Below are 16,440 nucleotides of genomic sequence, written 5' to 3'. Positions count from 1 at the left end.
TCACTGTGAAAAGGCTTAAATGGCTTTTTTGACCTAAGTTTGAGGATTGCGCTCAAATCAAATGTCCTAGAACCAAATTTCCATTTGTAACTACTAGATTGTGATAAAATACACTAATGGGTGAAGTTTGGTTGACTTCTGCGCAGCGGTTTGGGAGTTAACATCAAAATTACATTTCTCGGCCATATCGCATAGATCTCACTGTGAAAAGGCTTAAATGACTTTTTTAATTAAGTTTGATGATTGCGCTCAAACAAAATTTCCTAGAACAAAATTTTCAAATGTAACTACTAGATTGTGATACAATACACTATTGGGTGAAGTTTGGTTGACTTCTGCGCAGCGGTTTGGGAGTGAACATCAAAATTACATTTCTCGGCCATATCGCATAGATCTCACTGTGAAAAGGCTTAAATGGCTTTTTTGACCTAAGTTTGAGGATTGCGCTCAAATCAAATGTCCTAGAACCAAATTTCCACATGTAACTACTAGATTGTGATAAAATACACTAATGGGTGAAGTTTGGTTGACTTCTGCGCAGCGGTTTGGGAGTTAACATCAAAATTACATTTCTCGGCCATATCGCATAGATCTCACTGTGAAAAGGCTTAAATGACTTTTTTAATTAAGTTTGATGATTGCGCTCAAACAAAATTTCCTAGAACAAAATTTTCAAATGTAACTACTAGATTGTGATACAATACACTATTGGGTGAAGTTTGGTTGACTTCTGCGCAGCGGTTTGGGAGTTAACATCAAAATTACATTTCTCGGCCATATCGCATAGATCTCACTGTGAAAAGGCTTAAATGGCTTTTTTGACCTAAGTTTGAGGATTGCGCTCAAATCAAATGTCCTAGAACCAAATTTCCACATGTAACTACTAGATTGTGATAAAATTCACTAATGGGTGAAGTTTGGTTGACTTCTGCGCAGCGGTTTGGGAGTTAACATCAAAATTACATTTCTCGGCCATATCGCATAGATCTCACTGTGAAAAGGCTTAAATGACTTTTTTAATTAAGTTTGATGATTGCGCTCAAACAAAATTTCCTAGAACAAAATTTTCAAATGTAACTACTAGATTGTGATACAATACACTATTGGGTGAAGTTTGGTTGACTTCTGCGCAGCGGTTTGGGAGTGAACATCAAAATTACATTTCTCGGCCATATCGCATAGATCTCACTGTGAAAAGGCTTAAATGGCTTTTTTGACCTAAGTTTGAGGATTGCGCTCAAATCAAATGTCCTAGAACCAAATTTCCACATGTAACTACTAGATTGTGATAAAATACACTAATGGGTGAAGTTTGGTTGACTTCTGCGCAGCGGTTTGGGAGTTAACATCAAAATTACATTTCTCGGCCATATCGCATAGATCTCACTGTGAAAAGGCTTAAATGACTTTTTTAATTAAGTTTGATGATTGCGCTCAAACAAAATTTCCTAGAACAAAATTTTCAAATGTAACTACTAGATTGTGATACAATACACTATTGGGTGAAGTTTGGTTGACTTCTGCGCAGCGGTTTGGGAGTTAACATCAATATTACATTTCTCGGCCATATCGCATAGATCTCACTGTGAAAAGGCTTAAATGGCTTTTTTGACCTAAGTTTGAGAATTGCGCTCAAATCAAATGTCCTATAACCAAATTTCCACATGTAACTACTAGATTGTGATACAATACACTAATGGGTGAAGTTTGGTTGACTTCTGCGCAGCGGTTTGGGAGTTAACATCAAAATTACATTTCTCGGCCATATCGCATAGATCTCACTGTGAAAAGGCTTAAATGACTTTTTTAATTAAGTTTGATGATTGCGTTCAAACAAAATGTCCTAGAACAAAATTTTTAAATGTAACTACTAGATTGTGATACAATACACTATTGGGTGAAGTTTGGTTGACTTCTGCGCAGCGGTTTGGGAGTTAACATCAAAATTACATTTCTCGGCCATATCGCATAGATCTCACTGTGAAAAGGCTTAAATGGCTTTTTTGACCTAAGTTTGAGGATTGCGCTCAAACAAAATGTCCTAGAACAAAATTTTCAAATGTAACTACTAGATTGTGATACAATACACTATTGGGTGAAGTTTGGTTGACTTCTGCGCAGCGGTTTGGGAGTTAACATCAAAATTACATTTCTCGGCCATATCGCATAGATCTCACTGTGAAAAGGCTTAAATGACTTTTTTAATTAAGTTTGATGATTGCGTTCAAACAAAATGTCCTAGAACAAAATTTTCAAATGTAACTACTAGATTGTGATACAATACACTATTTGGTGAAGTTTGGTTGACTTCTGCGCAGCGGTTTGGGAGTTAACATCAAAATTACATTTCTCGGCCATATCGCATAGATCTCACTGTGAAAAGGCTTAAATGGCTTTTTTGACCTAAGTTTGAGGATTGCGCTCAAACCAAATGTCCTAGAACGAAATTTTCAAATGTAACTACTAGAATGTGATACAATACACTATTGGGTGAAGTTTGGTTGACTTCTGCGCAGCGGTTTGGGAGTTAACATCAAAATTACATTTCTCGGCCATATCGCATAGATCTCACTGTGAAAAGGCTTAAATGGCTTTTTTGACCTAAGTTTGAGGATTGCGTTCAAACAAAATGTCCTAGAACCAAATTTCCACATGTAACTACTAGATTGTGATAAAATACACTAATGGGTGAAGTTTGGTTGACTTCTGCGCAGCGGTTTGGGAGTTAAAATCAAAATTACATTTCTCGGCCATATCGCATAGATCTCACTGTGAAAAGGCTTAAATGACTTTTTTAATTAAGTTTGATGATTGCGCTCAAACAAAATTTCCTAGAACAAAATTTTCAAATGTAACTACTAGATTGTGATACAATACACTATTGGGTGAAGTTTGGTTGACTTCTGCGCAGCGGTTTGGGAGTTAACATCAAAATTACATTTCTCGGCCATATCGCATAGATCTCACTGTGAAAAGGCTTAAATGGCTTTTTTGACCTAAGTTTGAGGATTGCGCTCAAATCAAATGTCCTATAACCAAATTTCCACATGTAACTACTAGATTGTGATACAATACACTAATGGGTGAAGTTTGGTTGACTTCTGCGCAGCGGTTTGGGAGTTAACATCAAAATTACATTTCTCGGCCATATCGCATAGATCTCACTGTGAAAAGGCTTAAATGACTTTTTTAATTAAGTTTGATGATTGCGTTCAAACAAAATGTCCTAGAACAAAATTTTTAAATGTAACTACTAGATTGTGATACAATACACTATTGGGTGAAGTTTGGTTGACTTCTGCGCAGCGGTTTGGGAGTTAACATCAAAATTACATTTCTCGGCCATATCGCATAGATGTCACTGTGAAAAGGCTTAAATGGCTTTTTTGACCTAAGTTTGATGATTGCGCTCAAACAAAATTTCCTAGAACAAAATTTTCAAATGTAACTACTAGATTGTGATACAATACACTATTGGGTGAAGTTTGGTTGACTTCTGCGCAGCGGTTTGGGAGTTAACATCAAAATTACATTTCTCGGCCATATCGCATAGATCTCACTGTGAAAAGGCTTAAATGGCTTTTTTGACCTAAGTTTGAGGATTGCGCTCAAACAAAATGTCCTAGAACGAAATTTTCAAATGTAACTACTAGAATGTGATACAATACACTATTGGGTGAAGTTTGGTTGACTTCTGCGCAGCGGTTTGGGAGTTAACATCAAAATTACATTTCTCGGCCATATCGCATAGATCTCACTGTGAAAAGGCTTAAATGGCTTTTTTGACCTAAGTTTGAGGATTGCGCTCAAATCAAATGTCCTAGAACCAAATTTCCACATGTAACTACTAGATTGTGATAAAATACACTAATGGGTGAAGTTTGGTTAACTTCTGCGCAGCGGTTTGGGAGTTAACATCAAAATTACATTTCTCGGCCATATCGCATAGATCTCACTGTGAAAAGGCTTAAATGACTTTTTTAATTAAGTTTGATGATTGCGCTCAAACAAAATTTCCTAGAACAAAATTTTCAAATGTAACTACTAGATTGTGATACAATACACTATTGGGTGAAGTTTGGTTGACTTCTGCGCAGCGGTTTGGGAGTTAACATCAAAATTACATTTCTCGGCCATATCGCATAGATCTCACTGTGAAAAGGCTTAAATGGCTTTTTTGACCTAAGTTTGAGGATTGCGCTCAAACCAAATGTCCTAGAACGAAATTTTCAAATGTAACTACTAGAATGTGATACAATACACTATTGGGTGAAGTTTGGTTGACTTCTGCGCAGCGGTTTGGGAGTTAACATCAAAATTACATTTCTCGGCCATATCGCATAGATCTCACTGTGAAAAGGCTTAAATGGCTTTTTTGACCTAAGTTTGAGGATTGCGCTCAAATCAAATGTCCTAGAACCAAATTTCCATTTGTAACTACTAGATTGTGATAAAATACACTAATGGGTGAAGTTTGGTTGACTTCTGCGCAGCGGTTTGGGAGTTAACATCAAAATTACATTTCTCGGCCATATCGCATAGATCTCACTGTGAAAAGGCTTAAATGACTTTTTTAATTAAGTTTGATGATTGCGCTCAAACAAAATTTCCTAGAACAAAATTTTCAAATGTAACTACTAGATTGTGATACAATACACTATTGGGTGAAGTTTGGTTGACTTCTGCGCAGCGGTTTGGGAGTGAACATCAAAATTACATTTCTCGGCCATATCGCATAGATCTCACTGTGAAAAGGCTTAAATGGCTTTTTTGACCTAAGTTTGAGGATTGCGCTCAAATCAAATGTCCTAGAACCAAATTTCCACATGTAACTACTAGATTGTGATAAAATACACTTATGGGTGAAGTTTGGTTGACTTCTGCGCAGCGGTTTGGGAGTTAACATCAAAATTACATTTCTCGGCCATATCGCATAGATCTCACTGTGAAAAGGCTTAAATGACTTTTTTAATTAAGTTTGATGATTGCGCTCAAACAAAATTTCCTAGAACAAAATTTTCAAATGTAACTACTAGATTGTGATACAATACACTATTGGGTGAAGTTTGGTTTACTTCTGCGCAGCGGTTTGGGAGTTAACATCAAAATTACATTTCTCGGCCATATCGCATAGATCTCACTGTGAAAAGGCTTAAATGGCTTTTTTGACCTAAGTTTGAGGATTGCGCTCAAATCAAATGTCCTATAACCAAATTTCCACATGTAACTACTAGATTGTGATACAATACACTAATGGGTGAAGTTTGGTTGACTTCTGCGCAGCGGTTTGGGAGTTAACATCAAAATTACATTTCTCGGCCATATCGCATAGATCTCACTGTGAAAAGGCTTAAATGACTTTTTTAATTAAGTTTGATGATTGCGCTCAAACAAAATGTCCTAGAACAAAATTTTCAAATGTAACTACTAGATTGTGATACAATACACTATTGGGTGAAGTTTGGTTGACTTCTGCGCAGCGGTTTGGGAGTTAACATCAAAATTACATTTCTCGGCCATATCGCATAGATCTCACTGTGAAAAGGCTTAAATGGCTTTTTTGACCTAAGTTTGAGGATTGCGCTAAAATCAAATGTCCTAGAACCAAATTTCCACATGTAACTACTAGATTGTGATACAATACACTAATGGGTGAAGTTTGGTTTACTTCTGCGCAGCGGTTTGGGAGTTAACATCAAAATTACATTTCTCGGCCATATCGCATAGATCTCACTGTGAAAAGGCTTAAATGGCTTTTTTGACCTAAGTTTAATAATTGCGCTCAAACCAAATGTCCTAGAACGAAATTTTCAAATGTAACTACTAGAATGTGATAATATACACTATTGGGTGAAATTTGGTTGACTTCTGCGCAGCGGTTTGGGAGTTAACATCAAAATTACATTTCTCGGCCATATCGCATAGATCTCACTGTGAAAAGGCTTAAATGGCTTTTTTGACCTAAGTTTGAGGATTGCGCTCAAATCAAATGTCCTAGAACCAAATTTCCACATGTAACTACTAGATTATGATACAATACACTAATGGGTGAAGTTTGGTTTACTTCTGCGCAGCGGTTTGGGAGTTAACATCAAAATTACATTTCTCGGCCATATCGCATAGATCTCACTGTGAAAAGGCTTAAATGGCTTTTTTGACCTAAGTTTAATAATTGCGCTCAAACCAAATGTCCTTGAACGAAATTTTAAAATGTAACTACTAGAATGTGATACAATACACTATTGGGTGAAGTTTGGTTGACTTCTGCGCAGCGGTTTGGGAGTTAACATCAAAATTACATTTCTCGGCCATATCGCATAGATCTCACTGTGAAAAGGCTTAAATGACTTTTTTAATTAAGTTTGATGATTGCATTCAAACAAAATGTCCTAGAACAAAATTTTCAAATGTAACTACTAGATTGTGATACAATACACTATTGGGTGAAGTTTGGTTGACTTCTGCGCAGCGGTTTGGGAGTTAACATCAAAATTACATTTCTCGGACATATCGCATAGATCTCACTGTGAAAAGGCTTAAATGGCTTTTTTGACCTAAGTTTAATAATTGCGCTCAAACCAAATGTCCTAGAACGAAATTTTAAAATGTAACTACTAGAATGTGATACAATACACTATTGGGTGAAGTTTGGTTGACTTCTGCGCAGCGGTTTGGGAGTTAACATCAAAATTACATTTCTCGGCCATATCGCATAGATCTCACTGTGAAAAGGCTTAAATGGCTTTTTTGACCTAAGTTTGAGGATTGCGCTCAAATCAAATGTCCTAGAACCAAATTTCCACATGTAACTACTAGATTGTGATACAATACACTAATGGGTGAAGTTTGGTTGACTTTTGCGCAGCGGTTTGGGAGTTAACATCAAAATTACATTTCTCGGCCATATCGCATAGATCTCACTGTGAAAAGGCTTAAATGACTTTTTTAATTAAGTTTGATGATTGCGCTCAAACAAAATTTCCTAGAACAAAATTTTCAAATGTAACTACTAGATTGTGATACAATACACTATTGGGTGAAGTTTGGTTGACTTCTGCGCAGCGGTTTGGGAGTTAACATCAAAATTACATTTCTCGGCCATATCGCATAGATCTCACTGTGAAAAGGCTTAAATGGCTTTTTTGACCTAAGTTTGAGGATTGCGCTAAAATCAAATGTCCTAGAACCAAATTTCCACATGTAACTACTAGATTGTGATACAATACACTAATGGGTGAAGTTTGGTTTACTTCTGCGCAGCGGTTTGGGAGTTAACATCAAAATTACATTTCTCGGCCATATCGCATAGATCTCACTGTGAAAAGGCTTAAATGGCTTTTTTGACCTAAGTTTAATAATTGCGCTCAAACCAAATGTCCTAGAACGAAATTTTCAAATGTAACTACTAGAATGTGATACAATACACTATTGGGTGAAGTTTGGTTGACTTCTGCGCAGCGGTTTGGGAGTTAACATCAAAATTACATTTCTCGGCCATATCGCATAGATCTCACTTTGAAAAGGCTTAAATGGCTTTTTTGACCTAAGTTTGAGGATTGCGCTCAAATCAAATGTCCTAGAACCAAATTTCCACATGTAACTACTAGATTGTGATACAATACACTAATGGGTGAAGTTTGGTTTACTTCTGCGCAGCGGTTTGGGAGTTAACATCAAAATTACATTTCTCGGCCATATCGCATAGATCTCACTGTGAAAAGGCTTAAATGACTTTTTTAATTAAGTTTGATGATTGCGCTCAAACAAAATTTCCTAGAACAAAATTTTCAAATGTAACTACTAGATTGTGATACAATACACTATTGGGTGAAGTTTGGTTGACTTCTGCGCAGCGGTTTGGGAGTTAACATCAAAATTACATTTCTCGGCCATATCGCATAGATCTCACTGTGAAAAGGCTTAAATGACTTTTTTAATTAAGTTTGATGATTGCGTTCAAACAAAATGTCCTAGAACAAAATTTTCAAATGTAACTACTAGATTGTGATAGAATACACTATTGGGTGAAGTTTGGTTGACTTCTGCGCAGCGGTTTGGGAGTTAACATCAAAATTACATTTCTCGGCCATATCGCATAGATCTCACTGTGAAAAGGCTTTAATGGCTTTTTTGACCTAAGTTTGAGGATTGCGCTCAAACAAAATGTCCTAGAACAAAATTTTCAAATGTAACTACTAGATTGTGATACAATACACTATTGGGTGAAGTTTGGTTGACTTCTGCGCAGCGGTTTGGGAGTTAACATCAAAATTACATTTCTCGGCCATATCGCATAGATCTCACTGTGAAAAGGCTTAAATGACTTTTTTAATTAAGTTTGATGATTGCGTTCAAACAAAATGTCCTAGAACAAAATTTTCAAATGTAACTACTAGATTGTGATACAATACACTATTGGGTGAAGTTTGGTTGACTTCTGCGCAGCGGTTTGGGAGTTATCATCAAAATTACATTTCTCGGCCATATCGCATAGATCTCACTGTGAAAAGGCTTAAATGGCTTTTTTGACCTAAGTTTGAGGATTGCGCTCAAACCAAATGTCCTAGAACGAAATTTTCAAATGTAACTACTAGAATGTGATACAATACACTATTGGGTGAAGTTTGGTTGACTTCTGCGCAGCGGTTTGGGAGTTAACATCAAAATTACATTTCTCGGCCATATCGCATAGATCTCACTGTGAAAAGGCTTAAATGGCTTTTTTGACCTAAGTTTGAGGATTGCGCTCAAATCAAATGTCCTAGAACCAAATTTCCACATGTAACTACTAGATTGTGATAAAATACACTAATGGGTGAAGTTTGGTTGACTTCTGCGCAGCGGTTTGGGAGTTAACATCAAAATTACATTTCTCGGCCATATCGCATAGATCTCACTGTGAAAAGGCTTAAATGACTTTTTTAATTAAGTTTGATGATTGCGCTCAAACAAAATTTCCTAGAACAAAATTTTCAAATGTAACTACTAGATTGTGATACAATACACTATTGGGTGAAGTTTGGTTGACTTCTGCGCAGCGGTTTGGGAGTGAACATCAAAATTACATTTCTCGGCCATATCGCATAGATCTCACTGTGAAAAGGCTTAAATGGCTTTTTTGACCTAAGTTTGAGGATTGCGCTCAAATCAAATGTCCTAGAACCAAATTTCCACATGTAACTACTAGATTGTGATAAAATACACTAATGGGTGAAGTTTGGTTGACTTCTGCGCAGCGGTTTGGGAGTTAACATCAAAATTACATTTCTCGGCCATATCGCATAGATCTCACTGTGAAAAGGCTTAAATGGCTTTTTTGACCTAAGTTTGAGGATTGCGCTCAAACAAAATGTCCTAGAACAAAATTTTCAAATGTAACTACTAGATTGTGATACAATACACTATTGGGTGAAGTTTGGTTGACTTCTGCGCAGCGGTTTGGGAGTTAACATCAAAATTACATTTCTCGGCCATATCGCATAGATCTCACTGTGAAAAGGCTTAAATGACTTTTTTAATTAAGTTTGATGATTGCTTTCAAACAAAATGTCCTAGAACAAAATTTTCAAATGTAACTACTAGATTGTGATACAATACACTATTGGGTGAAGTTTGGTTGACTTCTGCGCAGCGGTTTGGGAGTTAACATCAAAATTACATTTCTCGGCCATATCGCATAGATCTCACTGTGAAAAGGCTTAAATGACTTTTTTAATTAAGTTTGATGATTGCGTTCAAACAAAATGTCCTAGAACAAAATTTTCAAATGTAACTACTAGATTGTGATACAATACACTATTGGGTGAAGTTTGGTTGACTTCTGCGCAGCGGTTTGGGAGTTAACATCAAAATTACATTTCTCGGCCATATCGCATAGATCTCACTGTGAAAAGGCTTAAATGGCTTTTTTGACCTAAGTTTGAGGATTGCGCTCAAACAAAATGTCCTAGAACAAAATTTTCAAATGTAACTACTAGATTGTGATACAATACACTATTGGGTGAAGTTTGGTTGACTTCTGCGCAGCGGTTTGGGAGTTATCAAAATTACATTTCTCGGCCATATCGCATAGATCTCACTGTGAAAAGGCTTAAATGACTTTTTTAATTAAGTTTGATGATTGCTTTCAAACAAAATGTCCTAGAACAAAATTTTCAAATGTAACTACTAGATTGTGATACAATACACTATTGGGTGAAGTTTGGTTGACTTCTGCGCAGCGGTTTGGGAGTTAACATCAAAATTACATTTCTCGGCCATATCGCATAGATCTCACTGTGAAAAGGCTTAAATGACTTTTTTAATTAAGTTTGATGATTGCGTTCAAACAAAATGTCCTAGAACAAAATTTTCAAATGTAACTACTAGATTGTGATACAATACACTATTGGGTGAAGTTTGGTTGACTTCTGCGCAGCGGTTTGGGAGTTAACATCAAAATTACATTTCTCGGCCATATCGCATAGATCTCACTGTGAAAAGGCTTAAATGGCTTTTTTGACCTAAGTTTGAGGATTGCGCTCAAACAAAATGTCCTAGAACAAAATTTTCAAATGTAACTACTAGATTGTGATACAATACACTATTGGGTGAAGTTTGGTTGACTTCTGCGCAGCGGTTTGGGAGTTAACATCAAAATTACATTTCTCGGCCATATCGCATAGATCTCACTGTGAAAAGGCTTAAATGACTTTTTTAATTAAGTTTGATGATTGCGCTCAAACAAAATTTCCTAGAACAAAATTTTCAAATGTAACTACTAGATTGTGATACAATACACTATTGGGTGAAGTTTGGTTGACTTCTGCGCAGCGGTTTGGGAGTTAACATCAAAATTACATTTCTCGGCCATATCGCATAGATCTCACTGTGAAAAGGCTTAAATGACTTTTTTAATTAAGTTTGATGATTGCGCTCAAACAAAATTTCCTAGAACAAAATTTTCAAATGTAACTACTAGATTGTGATACAATACACTATTGGGTGAAGTTTGGTTGACTTCTGCGCAGCGGTTTGGGAGTTAACATCAAAATTACATTTCTCGGCCATATCGCATAGATCTCACTGTGAAAAGGCTTAAATGGCTTTTTTGACCTAAGTTTGAGGATTGCGCTCAAATCAAATGTCCTATAACCAAATTTCCACATGTAACTACTAGATTGTGATACAATACACTAATGGGTGAAGTTTGGTTGACTTCTGCGCAGCGGTTTGGGAGTTAACATCAAAATTACATTTCTCGGCCATATCGCATAGATCTCACTGTGAAAAGGCTTAAATGACTTTTTTAATTAAGTTTGATGATTGCGTTCAAACAAAATGTCCTAGAACAAATTTTTTAAATGTAACTACTAGATTGTGATACAATACACTATTGGGTGAAGTTTGGTTGACTTCTGCGCAGCGGTTTGGGAGTTAACATCAAAATTACATTTCTCGGCCATATCGCATAGATGTCACTGTGAAAAGGCTTAAATGGCTTTTTTGACCTAAGTTTGATGATTGCGCTCAAACAAAATTTCCTAGAACAAAATTTTCAAATGTAACTACTAGATTGTGATACAATACACTATTGGGTGAAGTTTGGTTGACTTCTGCGCAGCGGTTTGGGAGTTAACATCAAAATTACATTTCTCGGCCATATCGCATAGATCTCACTGTGAAAAGGCTTAAATGGCTTTTTTGACCTAAGTTTGAGGATTGCGCTCAAACCAAATGTCCTAGAACGAAATTTTCAAATGTAACTACTAGAATGTGATACAATACACTATTGGGTGAAGTTTGGTTGACTTCTGCGCAGCGGTTTGGGAGTTAACATCAAAATTACATTTCTCGGCCATATCGCATAGATCTCACTGTGAAAAGGCTTAAATGGCTTTTTTGACCTAAGTTTGAGGATTGCGCTCAAATCAAATGTCCTAGAACCAAATTTCCACATGTAACTACTAGATTGTGATAAAATACACTAATGGGTGAAGTTTGGTTAACTTCTGCGCAGCGGTTTGGGAATTAACATCAAAATTACATTTCTCGGCCATATCGCATAGATCTCACTGTGAAAAGGCTTAAATGACTTTTTTAATTAAGTTTGATGATTGCGCTCAAACAAAATTTCCTAGAACAAAATTTTCAAATGTAACTACTAGATTGTGATACAATACACTATTGGGTGAAGTTTGGTTGACTTCTGCGCAGCGGTTTGGGAGTTAACATCAAAATTACATTTCTCGGCCATATCGCATAGATCTCACTGTGAAAAGGCTTAAATGGCTTTTTTGACCTAAGTTTGAGGATTGCGCTCAAACCAAATGTCCTAGAACGAAATTTTCAAATGTAACTACTAGAATGTGATACAATACACTATTGGGTGAAGTTTGGTTGACTTCTGCGCAGCGGTTTGGGAGTTAACATCAAAATTACATTTCTCGGCCATATCGCATAGATCTCACTGTGAAAAGGCTTAAATGGCTTTTTTGACCTAAGTTTGAGGATTGCGCTCAAATCAAATGTCCTAGAACCAAATTTCCATTTGTAACTACTAGATTGTGATAAAATACACTAATGGGTGAAGTTTGGTTGACTTCTGCGCAGCGGTTTGGGAGTTAACATCAAAATTACATTTCTCGGCCATATCGCATAGATCTCACTGTGAAAAGGCTTAAATGACTTTTTTAATTAAGTTTGATGATTGCGCTCAAACAAAATTTCCTAGAACAAAATTTTCAAATGTAACTACTAGATTGTGATACAATACACTATTGGGTGAAGTTTGGTTGACTTCTGCGCAGCGGTTTGGGAGTGAACATCAAAATTACATTTCTCGGCCATATCGCATAGATCTCACTGTGAAAAGGCTTAAATGGCTTTTTTGACCTAAGTTTGAGGATTGCGCTCAAATCAAATGTCCTAGAACCAAATTTCCACATGTAACTACTAGATTGTGATAAAATACACTAATGGGTGAAGTTTGGTTGACTTCTGCGCAGCGGTTTGGGAGTTAACATCAAAATTACATTTCTCGGCCATATCGCATAGATCTCACTGTGAAAAGGCTTAAATGACTTTTTTAATTAAGTTTGATGATTGCGCTCAAACAAAATTTCCTAGAACAAAATTTTCAAATGTAACTACTAGATTGTGATACAATACACTATTGGGTGAAGTTTGGTTTACTTCTGCGCAGCGGTTTGGGAGTTAACATCAAAATTACATTTCTCGGCCATATCGCATAGATCTCACTGTGAAAAGGCTTAAATGGCTTTTTTGACCTAAGTTTGAGGATTGCGCTCAAATCAAATGTCCTATAACCAAATTTCCACATGTAACTACTAGATTGTGATACAATACACTAATGGGTGAAGTTTGGTTGACTTCTGCGCAGCGGTTTGGGAGTTAACATCAAAATTACATTTCTCGGCCATATCGCATAGATCTCACTGTGAAAAGGCTTAAATGACTTTTTTAATTAAGTTTGATGATTGCGCTCAAACAAAATGTCCTAGAACAAAATTTTCAAATGTAACTACTAGATTGTGATACAATACACTATTGGGTGAAGTTTGGTTGACTTCTGCGCAGCGGTTTGGGAGTTAACATCAAAATTACATTTCTCGGCCATATCGCATAGATCTCACTGTGAAAAGGCTTAAATGGCTTTTTTGACCTAAGTTTGAGGATTGCGCTAAAATCAAATGTCCTAGAACCAAATTTCCACATGTAACTACTAGATTGTGATACAATACACTAATGGGTGAAGTTTGGTTTACTTCTGCGCAGCGGTTTGGGAGTTAACATCAAAATTACATTTCTCGGCCATATCGCATAGATCTCACTGTGAAAAGGCTTAAATGGCTTTTTTGACCTAAGTTTAATAATTGCGCTCAAACCAAATGTCCTAGAACGAAATTTTCAAATGTAACTACTAGAATGTGATACAATACACTATTGGGTGAAATTTGGTTGACTTCTGCGCAGCGGTTTGGGAGTTAACATCAAAATTACATTTCTCGGCCATATCGCATAGATCTCACTGTGAAAAGGCTTAAATGGCTTTTTTGACCTAAGTTTGAGGATTGCGCTCAAATCAAATGTCCTAGAACCAAATTTCCACATGTAACTACTAGATTGTGATACAATACACTAATGGGTGAAGTTTGGTTTACTTCTGCGCAGCGGTTTGGGAGTTAACATCAAAATTACATTTCTCGGCCATATCGCATAGATCTCACTGTGAAAAGGCTTAAATGACTTTTTTAATTAAGTTTGATGATTGCGCTCAAACAAAATTTCCTAGAACAAAATTTTCAAATGTAACTACTAGATTGTGATACAATACACTATTGGGTGAAGTTTGGTTGACTTCTGCGCAGCGGTTTGGGAGTTAACATCAAAATTACATTTCTCGGCCATATCGCATAGATCTCACTGTGAAAAGGCTTAAATGACTTTTTTAATTAAGTTTGATGATTGCGTTCAAACAAAATGTCCTAGAACAAAATTTTCAAATGTAACTACTAGATTGTGATAGAATACACTATTGGGTGAAGTTTGGTTGACTTCTGCGCAGCGGTTTGGGAGTTAACATCAAAATTACATTTCTCGGCCATATCGCATAGATCTCACTGTGAAAAGGCTTTAATGGCTTTTTTGACCTAAGTTTGAGGATTGCGCTCAAACAAAATGTCCTAGAACAAAATTTTCAAATGTAACTACTAGATTGTGATACAATACACTATTGGGTGAAGTTTGGTTGACTTCTGCGCAGCGGTTTGGGAGTTAACATCAAAATTACATTTCTCGGCCATATCGCATAGATCTCACTGTGAAAAGGCTTAAATGACTTTTTTAATTAAGTTTGATGATTGCGTTCAAACAAAATGTCCTAGAACAAAATTTTCAAATGTAACTACTAGATTGTGATACAATACACTATTGGGTGAAGTTTGGTTGACTTCTGCGCAGCGGTTTGGGAGTTATCATCAAAATTACATTTCTCGGCCATATCGCATAGATCTCACTGTGAAAAGGCTTAAATGGCTTTTTTGACCTAAGTTTGAGGATTGCGCTCAAACCAAATGTCCTAGAACGAAATTTTCAAATGTAACTACTAGAATGTGATACAATACACTATTGGGTGAAGTTTGGTTGACTTCTGCGCAGCGGTTTGGGAGTTAACATCAAAATTACATTTCTCGGCCATATCGCATAGATCTCACTGTGAAAAGGCTTAAATGGCTTTTTTGACCTAAGTTTGAGGATTGCGCTCAAATCAAATGTCCTAGAACCAAATTTCCACATGTAACTACTAGATTGTGATAAAATACACTAATGGGTGAAGTTTGGTTGACTTCTGCGCAGCGGTTTGGGAGTTAACATCAAAATTACATTTCTCGGCCATATCGCATAGATCTCACTGTGAAAAGGCTTAAATGACTTTTTTAATTAAGTTTGATGATTGCGCTCAAACAAAATTTCCTAGAACAAAATTTTCAAATGTAACTACTAGATTGTGATACAATACACTATTGGGTGAAGTTTGGTTGACTTCTGCGCAGCGGTTTGGGAGTGAACATCAAAATTACATTTCTCGGCCATATCGCATAGATCTCACTGTGAAAAGGCTTAAATGGCTTTTTTGACCTAAGTTTGAGGATTGCGCTCAAATCAAATGTCCTAGAACCAAATTTCCACATGTAACTACTAGATTGTGATAAAATACACTAATGGGTGAAGTTTGGTTGACTTCTGCGCAGCGGTTTGGGAGTTAACATCAAAATTACATTTCTCGGCCATATCGCATAGATCTCACTGTGAAAAGGCTTAAATGGCTTTTTTGACCTAAGTTTGAGGATTGCGCTCAAACAAAATGTCCTAGAACAAAATTTTCAAATGTAACTACTAGATTGTGATACAATACACTATTGGGTGAAGTTTGGTTGACTTCTGCGCAGCGGTTTGGGAGTTAACATCAAAATTACATTTCTCGGCCATATCGCATAGATCTCACTGTGAAAAGGCTTAAATGACTTTTTTAATTAAGTTTGATGATTGCGCTCAAACAAAATTTCCTAGAACAAAATTTTCAAATGTAACTACTAGATTGTGATACAATACACTATTGGGTGAAGTTTGGTTGACTTCTGCGCAGCGGTTTGGGAGTGAACATCAAAATTACATTTCTCGGCCATATCGCATAGATCTCACTGTGAAAAGGCTTAAATGGCTTTTTTGACCTAAGTTTGAGGATTGCGCTCAAATCAAATGTCCTATAACCAAATTTCCACATGTAACTACTAGATTGTGATACAATACACTAATGGGTGAAGTTTGGTTGACTTCTGCGCAGCGGTTTGGGAGTTAACATCAAAATTACATTTCTCGGCCATATCGCATAGATCTCACTGTGAAAAGGCTTAAATGACTTTTTTAATTAAGTTTGAT

This window comes from Corythoichthys intestinalis, chromosome 10 (genome assembly GCF_030265065.1).
Source record: "Corythoichthys intestinalis isolate RoL2023-P3 chromosome 10, ASM3026506v1, whole genome shotgun sequence".
Classification (NCBI taxonomy): domain Eukaryota; kingdom Metazoa; phylum Chordata; class Actinopteri; order Syngnathiformes; family Syngnathidae; genus Corythoichthys; species Corythoichthys intestinalis.
This window is presented reverse-complemented; position numbering follows the sequence as displayed.